The sequence below is a fragment of the Sorex fumeus genome, unplaced genomic scaffold (genome assembly GCF_029834395.1).
Source record: "Sorex fumeus unplaced genomic scaffold, SorFum_2.1 ptg000130l, whole genome shotgun sequence".
In the NCBI taxonomy this organism is placed as follows: domain Eukaryota; kingdom Metazoa; phylum Chordata; class Mammalia; order Eulipotyphla; family Soricidae; genus Sorex; species Sorex fumeus.
Genome location: NW_026606187.1, coordinates 1339689 through 1354050, shown reverse-complemented (window position 1 = coordinate 1354050; position 14362 = coordinate 1339689). Strand labels below are relative to the sequence as shown.

The window sequence follows — 14362 nt, the reverse complement described above, 5'->3', positions numbered from 1 at the left end:
AGAGGTATCCCTGGGCATGACAAGCCCCAGGAGTGATCTCAGAGAACCTGTTGTTTTCTCTCTGCCAGCATCAAACTCACAGGGCGTGAGAACATTTCCTAGGATTGGGGGACAGGGCCAAGACCGGGGTGGGGGGAGAGAGGTTCTAAGACGTGTGGAAGTGAGAAGCAGGAAGGAGTCTAACGCCACCCACTGATACCAGGAGTCCTTCAGGACAACGGAGGGTGAATCCCTGGGTGGGCACCTGTCCGCATCTCCTCACCTCTCTCCTCCCCAGGGCTCTCCAGGTGAGGCCACCAACCTGTCACTTGGAGTTTCACCCCAGCACCTCTTCACTGGCTGTTCTTTTTAAAAAAAAAAACAAAAAACCTTTATTTTATTTTTGCTTTTCGGGTCACATCCAGTGATGCTCAGGGATGACTCCTGGCTCTGCATTTAGGCTCACTCCTGGCAGTGCTTTGGGGGACCCTATGGGATAATGGGAATCAGACGTGGGCCAGCCCCATGCAAGGCACGTGCAATGCCCGCTGTGCTGCCTCTCCTGCTGTTTTCTCCCTAGCCTGCCCATCAATCGCCTGGAGGCTCTCAGCCCCAGGTGTCCTCAGTGCACTCTCTCTCACCCTGTTTGACTCTCCTTTTTGGAATCTGAAAGACTTTATTCTCCAGTGTGTTCCCTGCCACTGAGTACCGTCCGAGCTCTCTAAATGTCCAGAGGTTAGTGGACTTTGGGGCCTGGGTTTCTCCATCTGTGCACGGGCTCCCTGTGATCCAGCTCCCTCCGAGGGTAGTTGCAAGGATTGAACGGTCCACGCAGTGCCTTGAGCACAGGCTGCTACTAGCTCTCTCTCATCGGCAGCTGGTGTGCTTCCTGCACACTTCTCTCTCGCTCACTCTCGCTCTCCCTCACTTTCTCTCTCCCCCTCCCGCTCCCTCCCTCCTTCTCCCTCTCGCTCCCTCCCTCCCTCCCTTTCTGCAGGAAGCGCACCAGCTGTTGATGAGAGAGAGCTAGTGTGCAGTAGGGGCTCCGGAGACAAGGAGCAAACTAGCGTGGGCATTTTACAGAGCAGGACTGTGGGGCAGGGTCTCAGGGTCAGGGCAGCCCAATCCCGCAAAGCCACCGACCGGCTCTGGAGAGGGAGAGGGAGAGGTCTGGAAAGGCGGGGCTAGGCCCCAACGTGCAATCCTGACCCGGGAATTTATTCTGCAAGCCGGAGAAAAACTGGGTCGAGCTGGGTCTGTGCAGGGGCATGCCCAGGTAGAGGCAGAGGGGGGTTGCGGTGGGGGACGGGGAGATAGAGGTTCTAGGCTGGGAACGGCGCGGCAGCTGCGCTCGGCGGAGGCTCGGGGACCGGCGAGCCGGGGATGGGCGGGGCTAACCGGCGAGGGGGCGGGGCGAGGGGCAGAGCGTAGCAACCGGCGAAGGGGCGTGGCGTAGAGTAAGGGAGAGGCGGGGCTATCTGCTGAAGGGGCGGGGCTAGCGGCAGGCGTGGCCTCCGGCGGAGGGGTAGGGCGGGAGCTATCAGGTGAAGGGGCGGGGCTGGGGCAGGGAGTAGCCGCCGATGGGGGCGGGGCTATCCGGGGAGGGGCGGGGCCAGAGGCGGGCGTTGCCGCGGCGGAGGGCGGGGCGATTCGGGGCGGGGCGGGGCCGGGGCGGGGCGCAGGAAGCCGGGGCGGGCGCGCGGCGGCCCGGGGAAAGCCCCCGGGAGCGCAGTGGGCGCCGCAGCCCGGCGCGCCCCGCACTTCCCCTCGGGCGCTGCGCGGCGGATGGAGCGGCGCGCGCAGGTAGGACCCGGGCCGGCTGGGGTCGCGGCGGGGAGGGGTGCGTCGAGAAGTGCCCGTCCCCGGGCGGGGCTCGGACGGCGGGGACCCCGACGATGCGCGTGCCGGCGAGGCTGGCCGGGGGCGAGAGGCGTGCGCTCGGGCCCCCTGCGCCCCCGGACGGCCCGCGGCGAGGGAGAGACGGGGATCGTAATTCGGGGCGGAGACGGGAGAGAGGATGGGATCGGAGGCTCAGGTGGCGGACTCGGAAACCTTTGGTCCCCTCATTTGAATACGAGGGACCGAATAGCAGCGACCGTCCGCTGGGACTTTGTTCCCGTCCGGCCCCGGTGGCGCCCGGCGCAGCCCAGTGGCCAGGCGCCCTCCCGCTTCAGAGGGGGGACTGACCCCCGCCTCTCCACCCTGCACCTCGCAGCGGCGTTTCCATAGAAAAAAATAAACCATCCTGGATTTGATGACGTGCAGACCCCCAGGCCGCTTCCCCAAAATTCAGAGCCAGGAAACCCAGGAATACGAGTTCTTCCTTTAAAAAAAGTCCGAATTTCTTATCCTGAGACCGAGACTTGGGGGGTGGCGTGGGGGGGTCAGTGAAAACCCTCGCGCGTGGCCAGCTTGGCGGATGCGCCCGGGCCAGCACGTAGCCGCGGGGTTAGGAGCCAGTCTGCCGCCCCTCCCCGGGGCTGGGCGCTCCCCCGACCCCCCACCCCCCCCGGAGCCGGGGCCTTTGCTGGGGGCAAGTGCCCAAGCCCCTCGGAGAGACCTGGGCTGAGGGCTGCTCCTGGCCACTGGAGTCAGGGGAGTCGAGCCCTGCGAGCGCCCCTCCAGCCCGGGAGCGCCCCCAGACTCTTGGGTGAGGTGCACGGGGGGAAGTGACCGGCCCGCCGTCCCCGGGCTCCTGCTGGACAGCGCAGCGGCCGGGGACGCTTGGGTGTCTGTCCTCCTTTCCCGGAGCGAGCACTCGGGCAGGGTGGCCGGACAGGTCCCGTGGAGGCGAGCGGCAGGTGGAGATGGGCGGGAAGGGCCGGCGGAGTAGCGGGAACCACCTGGACCCAGGTGCGGGGGGCGGGGGCCGCGGCGGGACGGGCCGGCGGCGGCCGGGAAGGTGGGCCCGGTGCCCACGGGCAGGCCTGGGACGGCAGCCCCGGGCGGGAGCTAGGGAGCGCGACCGGCCCCGCCCTGGACCTCTGGGGCCGGCTGGAGGGAGGCCAGGGGAAGGCGAGCCCTCCGAGTCGCCCTGGTAACGACACGCGCTTCCCGGCAGGTCTGGGAGGAGGACAGGGTTGCCAAATCCTGGGTCGTGACTCAGTGACTGGTTTTTGTGCCTCCAAGAGCCCAGTCCCCGGGGAGGCAGAAACCCCCGCAGGCTCCTGGACGTTGGAGACTTCAGGAAGCAGCCCATTTCCCGAGGCTCGGGTTCAGGGAAGGAGGGAGACCCTTTCCAGGACCCCTCCTCTCCCTGAGACCCCCGTCCCCAATCTACATTTGGAGGTTTGACTCCCAGGGACCCGGGCTAGGGGCAGTCAGACGCTCCCTCCCATCTATGCTACACGTTCTCACGTCCTTTTGGAAAAATTTGCGGGTTTTTTCGCTTTTTTTTTTCTTAAATTTTTATTAGTGAAACACCATGAGGTACAGTTGTAGACTTACAAATTTTTGTGGTTGGGTTTCGGTTAGACAGTGATCAAATACCCATCCCTCCACCAGTGCCCATTCTCCGCCACCACTGATCCCAGTATCCCTCCCCACCCACCACCCCCCTATCCCACCCTACCTCTGTGACAGGGCACTCCCTTTTGTTATCGCTCTCCTTTTGAGTGCTGTGGTTTGCAAAGGGCGATGACATAACCCTATTGATAACTCAACAGAGTCTGTTCTCGGAAAAACTTCCCGTCTCTGTGACCTCTTAAGACAGGAGCACCTGGGGCTGGAGCAATATAGCACAGCGGGTTGGGCGTTTGCCTTGCACGCAGCAGTCGACCTGGGTTCAATTCCCAGCATCCCATCTGGTCCCCCAAACACTGCCAGGAGTAATTCCTGAGTGCATGAGCCAGGAGTAACCCCTGTGCATGGCCAGGTGTGGCCCTCCCAAAAAAAGAACTGCCCAGGGGTCAGGGCTGACTGTGTGCCACGCCGTGGGCTGACTGTTCGGTTTTCGTGGGGATGCCATGAAGTGACAGAGGCCTCGAAGGTAGAGCTTAGAGTAAGCGTTCAGTAGAGTGAGGTAAGAGAGTGAACCCCACGGCGGGGGTTTCCACCCCACTTCCCCTCTCCTGCCGAGTTCATGGGGGGTGACCAGGAGGGATCTTTCCCAGTTTCCCCTGGCAGGCACGGTGGGTGGACGATGGGCCCAGTCTGGCCTTGACTACCCTTGACGAGGGTAGAGGCAAGGCCCGCTGTTGGCCTGGAGTGTGTTTGCCTGAGCCAAGGGAGGGCGGGCGAGCCTGCAGGAGCCAGCATCAGAAGGGCCGTGACCACCCGGGTCACCCTGGCATCAGAAAGGTCGTCACCCCATTGCTCTGCGGGCTCCTGGCCGGTCATTCTGCTTCTTTGGACCTCAGGCAGCGGGAAGGACTCGGGCTTGGGCCGAGGCTGCTTCTGACCGGCTGCTTCCTGTATGTGTGGCTGGATGAAGTGCCTCGCGCTCTCCGAACCCTAGTCTGTCTGAGAATAGGGGTACCCATGCGGGGCACAGAGGAGGCTCTTCCCAGGACTGCCTCACTTGGGCACTTTGCCCTGGCTCCCTGACTACTTCTCCCCCCATCGCACCCGGGACTTGGTTTTCTCGGTCTTTTCTTCTTCGTGTACTCACCAGGCCCCCCATGGGGCCTCACCAGAGACCTCGCTGCCCCAGGGTTCATGTCAAAAAAGAGAGAAGCCGCCTCTCCCCTTTTCGTGATTTCAGAATCGCAGCTGAGTTTCTCAGCTGGAGTCAGGCCTGGGGCGGGGTTGGGGGGACGGGGAGGCAGAAAAGAGGGGGGCTCTTTGGCGTGTGGGTGTCCCAGTTGAATATCCCTGCAGAGACAGTCCTGTGGTTGGTCTTGGGGCCTGTTCTAGACCCACAAGATTTCTTCTGCGCGGTGACCTTTCTAGAATGAATGAATGAGTGAGTGAATGAATGAATGAATCAGAATGACTCAGGCTTAGGGTGCTGGAGCGCCCCGGCCCTGCACCTTCTTTATCCTTGTCCTGTGCTCCTGCCCTTGGCCTTCTGGAGAGAGTGGGGGCTGGAGGTGACAGGGCTGACAGAGGGCGGGACATTTAGAAAGACTGAATAGGCCAGGGGACGGGACCTACACGGACTGTGACGAAGGTCTCGTCCTCCTCCCACCTCTCACTTCCGGACCTTCCACCTAGCCCCCAGCCCCCCGGATGTTCTCATCTGTCTCAATAAACCCGCTTTTGCCTTTCCAAGAAGTGCTGATTCCTCTGAGGTTACAGGTTTGGCTCCAACTGACTCATTCTCACTCTCAGGGGTGGAGGCCCCCTCCCGATGCCGCCTTACCCCTCAGGAGGGCTGACGCCAGCCAGGGACCCCACGATGGCAGGCCTGGCGCTCCCAGTCGCTCCCCAGTCTCCCCCGGGAGAAAGGGAGGGTGTGGGCTCCAGGGTGAGGAATTTCACCTTCCGGGTTTGGTGAAACATGATTCCTGAAGGAGAGGGTGGTTCTGAGCTGTGGGTGGGAGGGGGGTGAACAGGGGTGCCTGGGTGCCTGCTCCAGGCTCAGTGCTCCTGTTGACTCCATTAAAATAGCAGCGGCAGGCCCAGGATGTGACTCGGCAGTCTAGTACTCACCTGGCACAGGCCTTGGGTGCAGTCCCCTGCAGCACCCACACAAGACACTAAAATGTCTCACAGGTCCAGAGCGATAGCACAGTAGGGAGGGTGTTTGCCTCGCACACGGACGACCTGGGTTCAATCCCCGGCCTCCCATAGGGTCCCCTGAGCACCGCCAGGAGAGATTCCTGAGTGCAGAGCCAGGAGTAAACCCTGAGCATCGCCTCTGGGTGTGCCCCAAAAGCCAGAAATAATAAACAAATAAACAAATAAATAAATAAATAAAGCTTTTTCAAAAAGGTCATTCCCTGGGGATATGGCAGTGAGCGGCACACACATCAGCCTGTGACCCTTCCCCTTGGGCTTGCCCTGATGAGGAAGGTCATTGTGAGGAGGCGACTCCCCCCACCTCCCCCCACCACCACACACACCTCCGTGGAGAATGTGTTGAGGTTAGCATTTTAAGGGCATGAGGAGGTAGGCCAGACTTGGAGTCAGGAAATCTGTGACTCTCTGGGTGGCCGCCATCACCTGTGCAAAGGCCCTGGGGTGGGGCAGGCTTGGCGTCAGGGAAGCCAGTGTGGTTGGATGGCACTGAGCGAGCTGGGGAGGAGCCAGGGCAGAGGTCAGGGGCTCAAACAGAAGGCAGACACCAGGGCTATCTCCCCCAGCTAGCACGCGCGCCCTGCCAGGTAAAGAGCTGCTCTGGCACCTTCCAGATAAGGCAGCAAGCCTGGGATGGTTTCGTGACTTGCCCGGGGTCCCAGGGCTGCAGGTGGGCAGAGCAGAGCTGGGGGGTCCCATCTTCATCCCCTGGCACTGTGCCCAGAGGCTAAATAAAGGCTTGCCTTGGGCTTAGCTTCCTACTGGAGTGCTCTCCTAGCTTACATCCACAGGACAGGGAGCACCTTCCAGGGAGCACAGAGGGGGTAAGGACTCCACCCGGGACACAGTCACACCCCATCCCCCCACACCCCCCCCCCCCCACCTGACCGGGGCAGGAAACAGCGCAGGGTAGGGACAGTACCTGATGCAAACCCAATTCTCAGTCCTCTGGGCCTGGGAGCAGAATGCAAAGCTCTCGGGGTGCCCAGTCACGGAGAGCATTCTGGAGGCTGTGGAGGTCTGCGATTCCCGGGGGACCCGGAAAGTGTCCCTTCTGCTCTCCCCCCCCCCCCCCCCCCCCAGCACGGAGGGAGCTTCTCCCGGAGAGGACACTGCAGATGTCTGGGCTGGGCGCCCTCAAGTCTGAGAACCACAGCCACTTCCATCCTAGCCTGGAACTAGAATCTTCCAGAAGGCCACATTCTTTGGCCGGGAGCAGAACTGTCTTGAAAGTAGTCCAGCCAGCTTTCCAGAAGCTTCTGCTTCCTGGCTCCATTTCTGCCTTTTGGAGCTGGTAACCGTCTGACCTCCGACCCCAGCCCAGTATGTCTCCTGTTCAGACAACACAGCCACGGCTCTTCCCAGTTCGGGGAATCATAAAGAATTTAATCTGGGGCCTGGAAAGATAGCACAGCGGGTAGCGCGCTTGTCTTGCATGCGGCTGACCTGGGTTTTATTTATTTATTTATTTATTTATTTTTGCTTTTTGGGTCACACTGGCGATGCACAGGTGTTCCTCCTGGCTCTTGCACTCAGGAATTACTCCTTTACTCCTGGCGGTGCTCAGGGGACCATATAGGTTGCTGGGAATTGAACCCGGTCGGTTGTGTGCAAGGCAAATGCCATACCTACTGTGCTATCGCTCCAGCCCCTGATCCGGGTTGGATCCTTGGCACCGCTATGGCCCTCTGAGCACTATCAGGAGTAATTCCTGAGCGCAGAGCCGGGAATAACTCCAAACCAAAGCCAAACAAAGAATTCCATCAGACGTTGGCTACGATGCAAGTGCTTAGTCCCACAGAAAAGCCAAAGAGAGCTGAGTCAGGCAGGAGGAAGGCTAGCACTCACCCCGCGGTTTATTGTCTGTTTGGTTGGTTTTTGTTTGGGGTCACACCTGGTGATGCTCAGGGGTTACTCCTGCCTCTGCTCTCAGGAAATCAATCATTCCTGGCGAGTGGTGGTCAGGGAACCTTTTGGGATGCCGGGAATCGAACACAGATTGGCTGTGTGCAAGGCGAATGCCCTCCCTGCTGTACTCTGTCTCTAAAGCCCCTCAGTCGCCTCCCTGGGTCTGGAGCCTGGTCTCTGTTGGGACAACCCTCCTTTGTGGCAGCCACATCCCACGGAAGGTGCTGTAGGGCCCGTCACCCACAGGTTTCGTTTCTCCCCTCTGCATGAGCTGCTAACGGTTTCTCCCATGCCGAGATTCCTGCTCTGGGACTCGTAACTAATTTTAGTCCGTCTTGTTTTCTAGTAAATCTGCTTTAGGCTGTAAATTTTTGCCGCCGAGGACTGCGTTGGCGTCATTCCACAGGCCTCGTCACACGGTGGCATACGTTGCTAACAGTGTGTAATTTCCCTCTGGGTTAAAGCATGGTGGCCGTGATTGTGTTTCCTGTGTTGCCACTGGTGGAGAATCTGTGACAGTCTCTTGTGGGATTATATGGTCAAGCTTTCTGCTTGCTGCTCCCTGTGTATTTGATTTTCTTTCCTCCTTTCCGTTTCTTTTTTTATTTTTATTTTTTGGCTTTTGGGTCATACTCGGCAATGCTCAGTGGTTACTCCTGGCTCTGCATTCAGGAAGTACTCCTTGCAGTGCTCGGGGACCGTCTGGGATGCTGAGGATAAAACCCGGGTTGGCCTCCTGCAAGGCAAATGCCCCCCATGCTGTGTATTTCGAAGAATGCGTTTTTGTTGCTCTTGACTGGAAAGCTCTAGAGAGATCATTCTGGTTGCTGATGGTGATAGTCACATTTCTTGTGTTTTTCTGGTTTTGAAGCCTGCTTTGTCTCTTGCTCTGAATGAGAATCTGTTCGTTTCTCCTAGGCCTTCTCTCAGTTTTTGACTGGTTTTGAGGCTATGTGGCTAGGTCGTTACGCTAATGCTGTAAATAAACTGTGTCTGTTATTTTTATCCATATGTAGGAATGTGCTAGAAGTGGTACTGGGTCCCCCCCCCCCCCCCGCCCCGCTCCCCCCCGCCACACACCCTTTTTCGGTGACGTTCTCCTCCTGTCAGTTCAAGAAGACAACTTCCTTCCTTTCTGTGTACACGTTGATGCCTTGAATTCTGTTCTGTTTGGCTTTCGAGTCGCTGCACCCTTTCTCTCTAGCTGCATCTTTCTCGATGAATTCCCCAGTTACGTCTTCCCTTCAGCCCTGACCTTGTAGGGTTTTGCTTGGAGCCTCTTTGGTGGCCCCGTGCGAACAGAACCCAGCTTACGTGTCAGTCTCGGGGCTGGAGCGATAGCACAGCGGGGAGGGTGTTTGCCTTGCACGCGGTCAACCCAGGTTCGATTCCCAGCATCCCATATGGTCCCCTGAGCACCGCCAGGAGTAATTCCTGAGTGCAGAGCCAGGAGGAACCCCTGAGCATCGCCGGGTGTGACCCCCCCAAAAAATGAATAAATAAAAAAGATTTCAGTCTCGAAGCCCACTGGCGGAAGCTCTGGCAAATCGTTTTTCCTAGTTGAGCCTCAGTTTCCTCATTCAATGGGGAATCCGCGGCCTGCTTTCTCCGGTCTTTGGGTGAGCTTACCCCCCACAGTGGCCAGGGAGGTCCAGAGAATGCCCCTGCACACTTGGAGAGGCAGCTCCCGAGCCTGTGTTAGTTTTAGGGCCACATGGACGCTGCTCAGGGCCCACGCGGGGTCCTGCGCTCACCTTGTCCCTGAGACATGCCCGTCCCCCGGCCTCAGCCGGTTCATGGGGCCTAGAGGCAAGACCTATTCCAGACCTATTCCACGGGTGGAGCAAAACCCGTGACGCAGGTGAGGCTGCCCCGCCCCCTCGGGCCCCGGAGACCCGTCGGCCAGGGTCTGCGGCCCCTGGGGGCAGTGTTGTGTGTGGATCCTGGTCCCAGGCGTTGGTACTTGTGGGGTGGAGGGGAGTGGGCGGCAGGAAACACCCGGGAGGTGTCCGCACCCTGAGAGTGAGTATTAGGAGCCCTTATCTGTGCTGGCAGATTGCTTTCTTGGGCTTCACCCAGGAGACAAAGTCCTGGTCAGTGCAGGGACAGCTTCACAGCAGAGGTTCAAGCAAGCAGGGAGGGAGGCCAAGTTCTGGCCTCACCTGGCCTCATTCCTGAACTCCTTGGAGCCTTGGTTCCCGACTCTGTGCCCCACAGCCTGTCACTGGGGGCAGACTGGGGTCGAGCAGAGGGCAGGTAAAAGGAGTAGAAAGGACAGCAGCCGCCTCTAGGCCAGGCGTGATCCCGCGAGCGCCAGAGCCTGAGGTCTGAGTATAGGTTCTGCCCCACCACTCACTCTCTGTGCATCCTTCGGCAGATTGCAGACCCTCTCTGGGCCTCCGTTGCCCAGGTTCCCCCGTGCCATGCTTCCTGTTTGCACACTGTGGGCACCTGAGGGTCAGGTACATGACAGAGTCTGCGGATGGTCAGGTGGGGGCATATGGTTTCAAAGGGGGACCCATGGGGGACGGGAAGGTGCTTTCTGCAGACCCCAGAGAGGAGAGGCCGGGTGGAGGGACACTGTCGCTAGGACACAGCCACCGTTGAATGGGAACATTCGGCAGGGGCCACCGCGTGGGAAGAGCCAGCTCCCAGCTCTGGGGCAGATGCGTGCCCCCATCGCGGGGTGACCTGGAACCGGCCCCAGAATCCGTCCGTTTCCGCAGCAGCTGAGAGCAGGAGGTGCTGGCGGCGGTGGTGGCGCCCGGCCTTGGTCAGGGGCGACTGCCCTGTTTGAGAAGAAGCCGTGTTTGAGGGGCTCTCGACTCTGTGCTCCCCCAAAGCTGAGAGTTTCTCCTGTGTAGAGAACCAAGTGTGTGTGTGTGTGTGTGTGTGTGTGTGTGTGTGTGTGTGACTCTTGATGTTGAATTAATGACTCCTGGGGAGCAGCCCAGCAGGGGGCGCTGTTCCCCCAGAGCCAGTAGAGCAGGTGGGGGGCTGTGGGGGCCCCTGAGTCCATATGCTCCTGCCTGGGTAGGGATCGGGGCAGGCAGGCTGGGGCCGACCAGCCGTGCCGCGCCCACCCCGCCTATATGGTGTGACCCTGAAGTGTTTGTTTTGTTCAAAACGTATTTACTTTTCGTCACCGTGAAATGACAAAATCCTGGCGGGTTTCAGGCATATAATGTTTCACACCGCCTGGTTCAGTGGCGTCCCTCCCCTCCGCCAGTGCGCGCCCGTTGGCCCCCGCGTCCCTGAGAGGCTCTTGGTGTGTGTGTCCTTGCTCGCCACCGTTTCTGCCCCTGACGCTTTCCCACCTGGCAGCGCCACTGCCCCTTCCTGGCTGAACTCCCCCCCCCACACACACACTCCTGGCCGCTCCCTGCCCTACTGCCCCCAGCTTCCTGTTCTCCTGTTCTCCGAGGCCACAGCCTTTGGGCATGGGGTTATTTCCCAGTTGTGATTCCCACGAAGTCACTCTCTCTGTCTGAGGAACCTCACTCTGCAGGGTCCTCACCAGTCTCTCTCTGTTGTGACCCTGAGTGTTCAAAAAATCCAAATGGCCCTTGGCTGAACCCAGGGGTGGTCAGGGGGAGCATGTGGGGGTGGGGCCAGAGCCCCCAGTGTCCAGGGGGAGACAGGGGCTGGGATGCCCTCAGCCATGCCTTCGTACCAGGCCGATGCCCGGGGAGGGGCTTAGGAGAGCTGGTGGGTGGGCAACCACTAGGGCCTGGGATGGGGTGGGGAGGGTGGGACCCAGTGGACTCCAGCCCACCCCATTCCTGCCTCCTTCCATGACTTTGGTCTCACTCATGTAGAGGCGTGAATGGTTTGGGGGCTCCCTCTGTGCGCCGTGCCAGCAGATTTATTATATCTGAAGAGTGATCCCTGCCTGGCACCTTTTGGTTTGGGGGGCGGGGGGTTGGATGCGTAGGTGGCTCGCCCCCCCCCCCCCATGGGCTTTTGAGGTTGCCAGTGGCCAGGGAAGACCCAGCCCTGGCCTGCAGGACTCTGCGTCCATGTGGGTCATGCCAGCTCTGAGCCAAGCAGGGTTCAATTGTCAGAGGCCCATCAGTCATCTGGAGGATTACCATGGGGACAAGGTTGTCTTTCAGATGGGAAGAAACGTACACACAAGGCTTCCCGGACAGGCGGCGACAGTTTAGGGAATCCATAGCCTTGAAACCAGTTTTACGAGAAGTGTTAGAAGAGCCCCATTAGAGGACAGGAGAAGCTTCCTGCCGTGGGGCACTGGGTACGGCTCTGACTAATGGTACAGGCGCTGGTCCCAGATGAAGACAGGCTAGAAGCATACAGCAATTCATCACCCTAGCGGACTTTTGGTGGCTTATTTTCTGGTAATTCTGTTTGCCATTCTTATAAGTTGTATTGGACCCAAGTCATCATATGAACTGAACCTGTTGTTTGCCAGCCCCGGGGGGGGGGGCAGGCTGGGGGGCGGGAGGGCACCCGGGGATATTGGAGGGAAGGGGATCCTGGGAGTGGGATCGGTGATGGAACGTTGTATGCCTGAAACGGCTCGATTAAGGACAGGTCTGTAAGTCACAGTGTCTCAATAAATTTTCCTAGGGCCTGGAGCGACAGCGGGGAGGGCGTTTGCCTTGCACGCGGCCGACCCAGGTTTGTTTCCCAGCATCCCTTATGGTCTCCCGAGCACCGCCAGGAGTGATTCCTGAGTGCAGAGCCAGGAGTAACCCCTGTGCATCGCCAGGTGTGACCCAAAAAGCAATTAATAAATAAATAAATATTCCTGAAAAAAGGAAAAAGAACTGTCATGGGGAAGACCCCTGTGATCATCGGGCTCCAGGACCCCATTTTCACCAGGCCTCCCTGCACACCATCGGGGTTTGCTCATCCAGCCTGCTGCTACTTGGCCAGCCTTTATGCCCCTGCCCGCTCTGTGTGCTGGGCTCCAGGGCATGGCCGTGGGCATAGCCCTGCCTGCTGGGAGCTGGCGTACAGGTGGGGCATTTGGAGCAGGGCAGGGTGGGCGTGGTGATAAGCTGCCGGAATGCTCGCAGCTCCCAGGGCCGTCACGCGCCATCGCACACGATGCCCTCCCGTCCCAGCTGCCTCTGTTCTGCCCTGTGTTCCCTCTTTCCTGAGCGGGAAGGCAGCGTTCCTGCCTCAGAGCCCCGGCGGGGCTGGAGCAAGCCTCACCTGAAGGCGGCTCTCTTCTGCCCAGGCCTCCGCCTTTCTCCCTGCCTCCTCTGGCCTGGGGGGGACTGGCTACCCACTCCCCCCTACCTCTCTTCCCGCCATCTTCCCTCCCTCTTATCCATCAGATCCTTCGGAATCTGTAAAATGTTGCGTGTGTGTGTGTGTGTGTGTGTGTGTGTGTGTGTGTGTTTGGGGTCGGATCCATGGAAGATCAGGGAAGCGCGTGCTGCTGGGGATAGGTCCTAGGTCCCCTGCATGCAGCGATGGGAGTCGTTTTGAGCCGTCTTGGGGGACCCTTGAGGGGGTTGAAGAGTTTTGCTGGCCCTTGAGGGTGGCTCTGCTGTGTCCAGGACTGCGCGTGCTAAGGAAACCTAACTCTGGGCACAAGGAGAGCGTGAACAGACACACACATGCACACACACATGCACATACATGCACACATATACAGACGTGCACACACAGCCTCACACATACAGACACAGACACACAGAAACACACATACACACATGCACACACAGACACACATACACAGACACACACACAGACATGCACACACAGTCTCACACATGCATACACAGAGACACACAGAAACACAACACACATGCACACGCACAGACACACATAGAGGCACATAGGCACACACAAAGGCACACAGGCACAGCCATACAACCAGACACACATGCACACACAGGCACACATGCACACAGACACATATACACAGAGGGACACTTTACACACACATGCGAACACATAGATACACACAGATGTGGACACAGACACACACAGACGGACACACAGAGAGACACAGACATAGACACATGCACACAGACACACACACACACACACACACACACACACACACACACACACACCTCCCACATAAGACCTCTCTGCAGGCCCCTGGGCTCTGCCTTCTGGAGATGAGACACGACCCGTCCCCACAGAGCCTCGCCCACAGGCCAGGGGACACTGCCCGCAGGCCCAGCATTCCTGCCCCCAACATTGCCTCCTCTGATGCTCAGGATACCCCAGCCTGAGGCTCTGCTCACACCCGCCTTCCTCTCTGCCCTCTGCCAGACTTCAGGGTCCTCCAGGCCTTAGAGCCGGGCCTGGCCTGGGCTAGCTACCTGCTTCTCGCCCATGGCCCTGAATCACGCCTGTTAGCACATCCTGTTGGCCCCAGCCCGGGACCAGACGGAGATACCCCTGGCATACTGCTCCCTCCCGGGAGCCCCCACCTCCTGCCTGGACCACTGCCCACCTCCTCGCTGGCCCCTGCGTCTGCCCTGACCCCTTCTCTGCCCCACATGGCAGCCCCTCCCCGTCTCTGCAGGTCGGCTGCGGGAAGGAGTAGCCAAGGCCCTGGACCTCAAGGGCAGCTGCCGGGCAGAGGGGGTCCAAGTCCCGGGAGCCTGCCAGGCGGGCTGGACTGTGTCAGCCCCTTGGCCCCCCCAGGCCTGGGCTGCTGCCCCTGTCGCCTGCGGCCGGGCTGCCCCGCCATCCTGGGTGGGGCCGCTGACTCAGGGCTGGTTCTGGGAATGCCACAGGCAGCACTTCTGGGAAGAGATTGCCCAGGGACGCGTGTCGGTCCTCCGCTGGAGTGGCCCAGCTGTCC

At 59.7% G+C, this 14362-nt stretch overlaps 1 protein-coding gene across 1 annotated transcript in view; it reads left to right on the top strand.

The window, feature by feature from the left end:
- The first annotated feature begins 1664 nt into the window (after positions 1–1664).
- The window catches only part of IL4R (interleukin 4 receptor), a 32434-nt gene continuing 19736 nt past the window's right edge, over positions 1665–14362 (top strand). The window contains exon 1 of the mRNA XM_056138942.1: positions 1665–1782. The gene's annotated coding sequence lies outside the window, so the exon portion shown is untranslated. The remainder of the gene's footprint in view (positions 1783–14362) is intronic.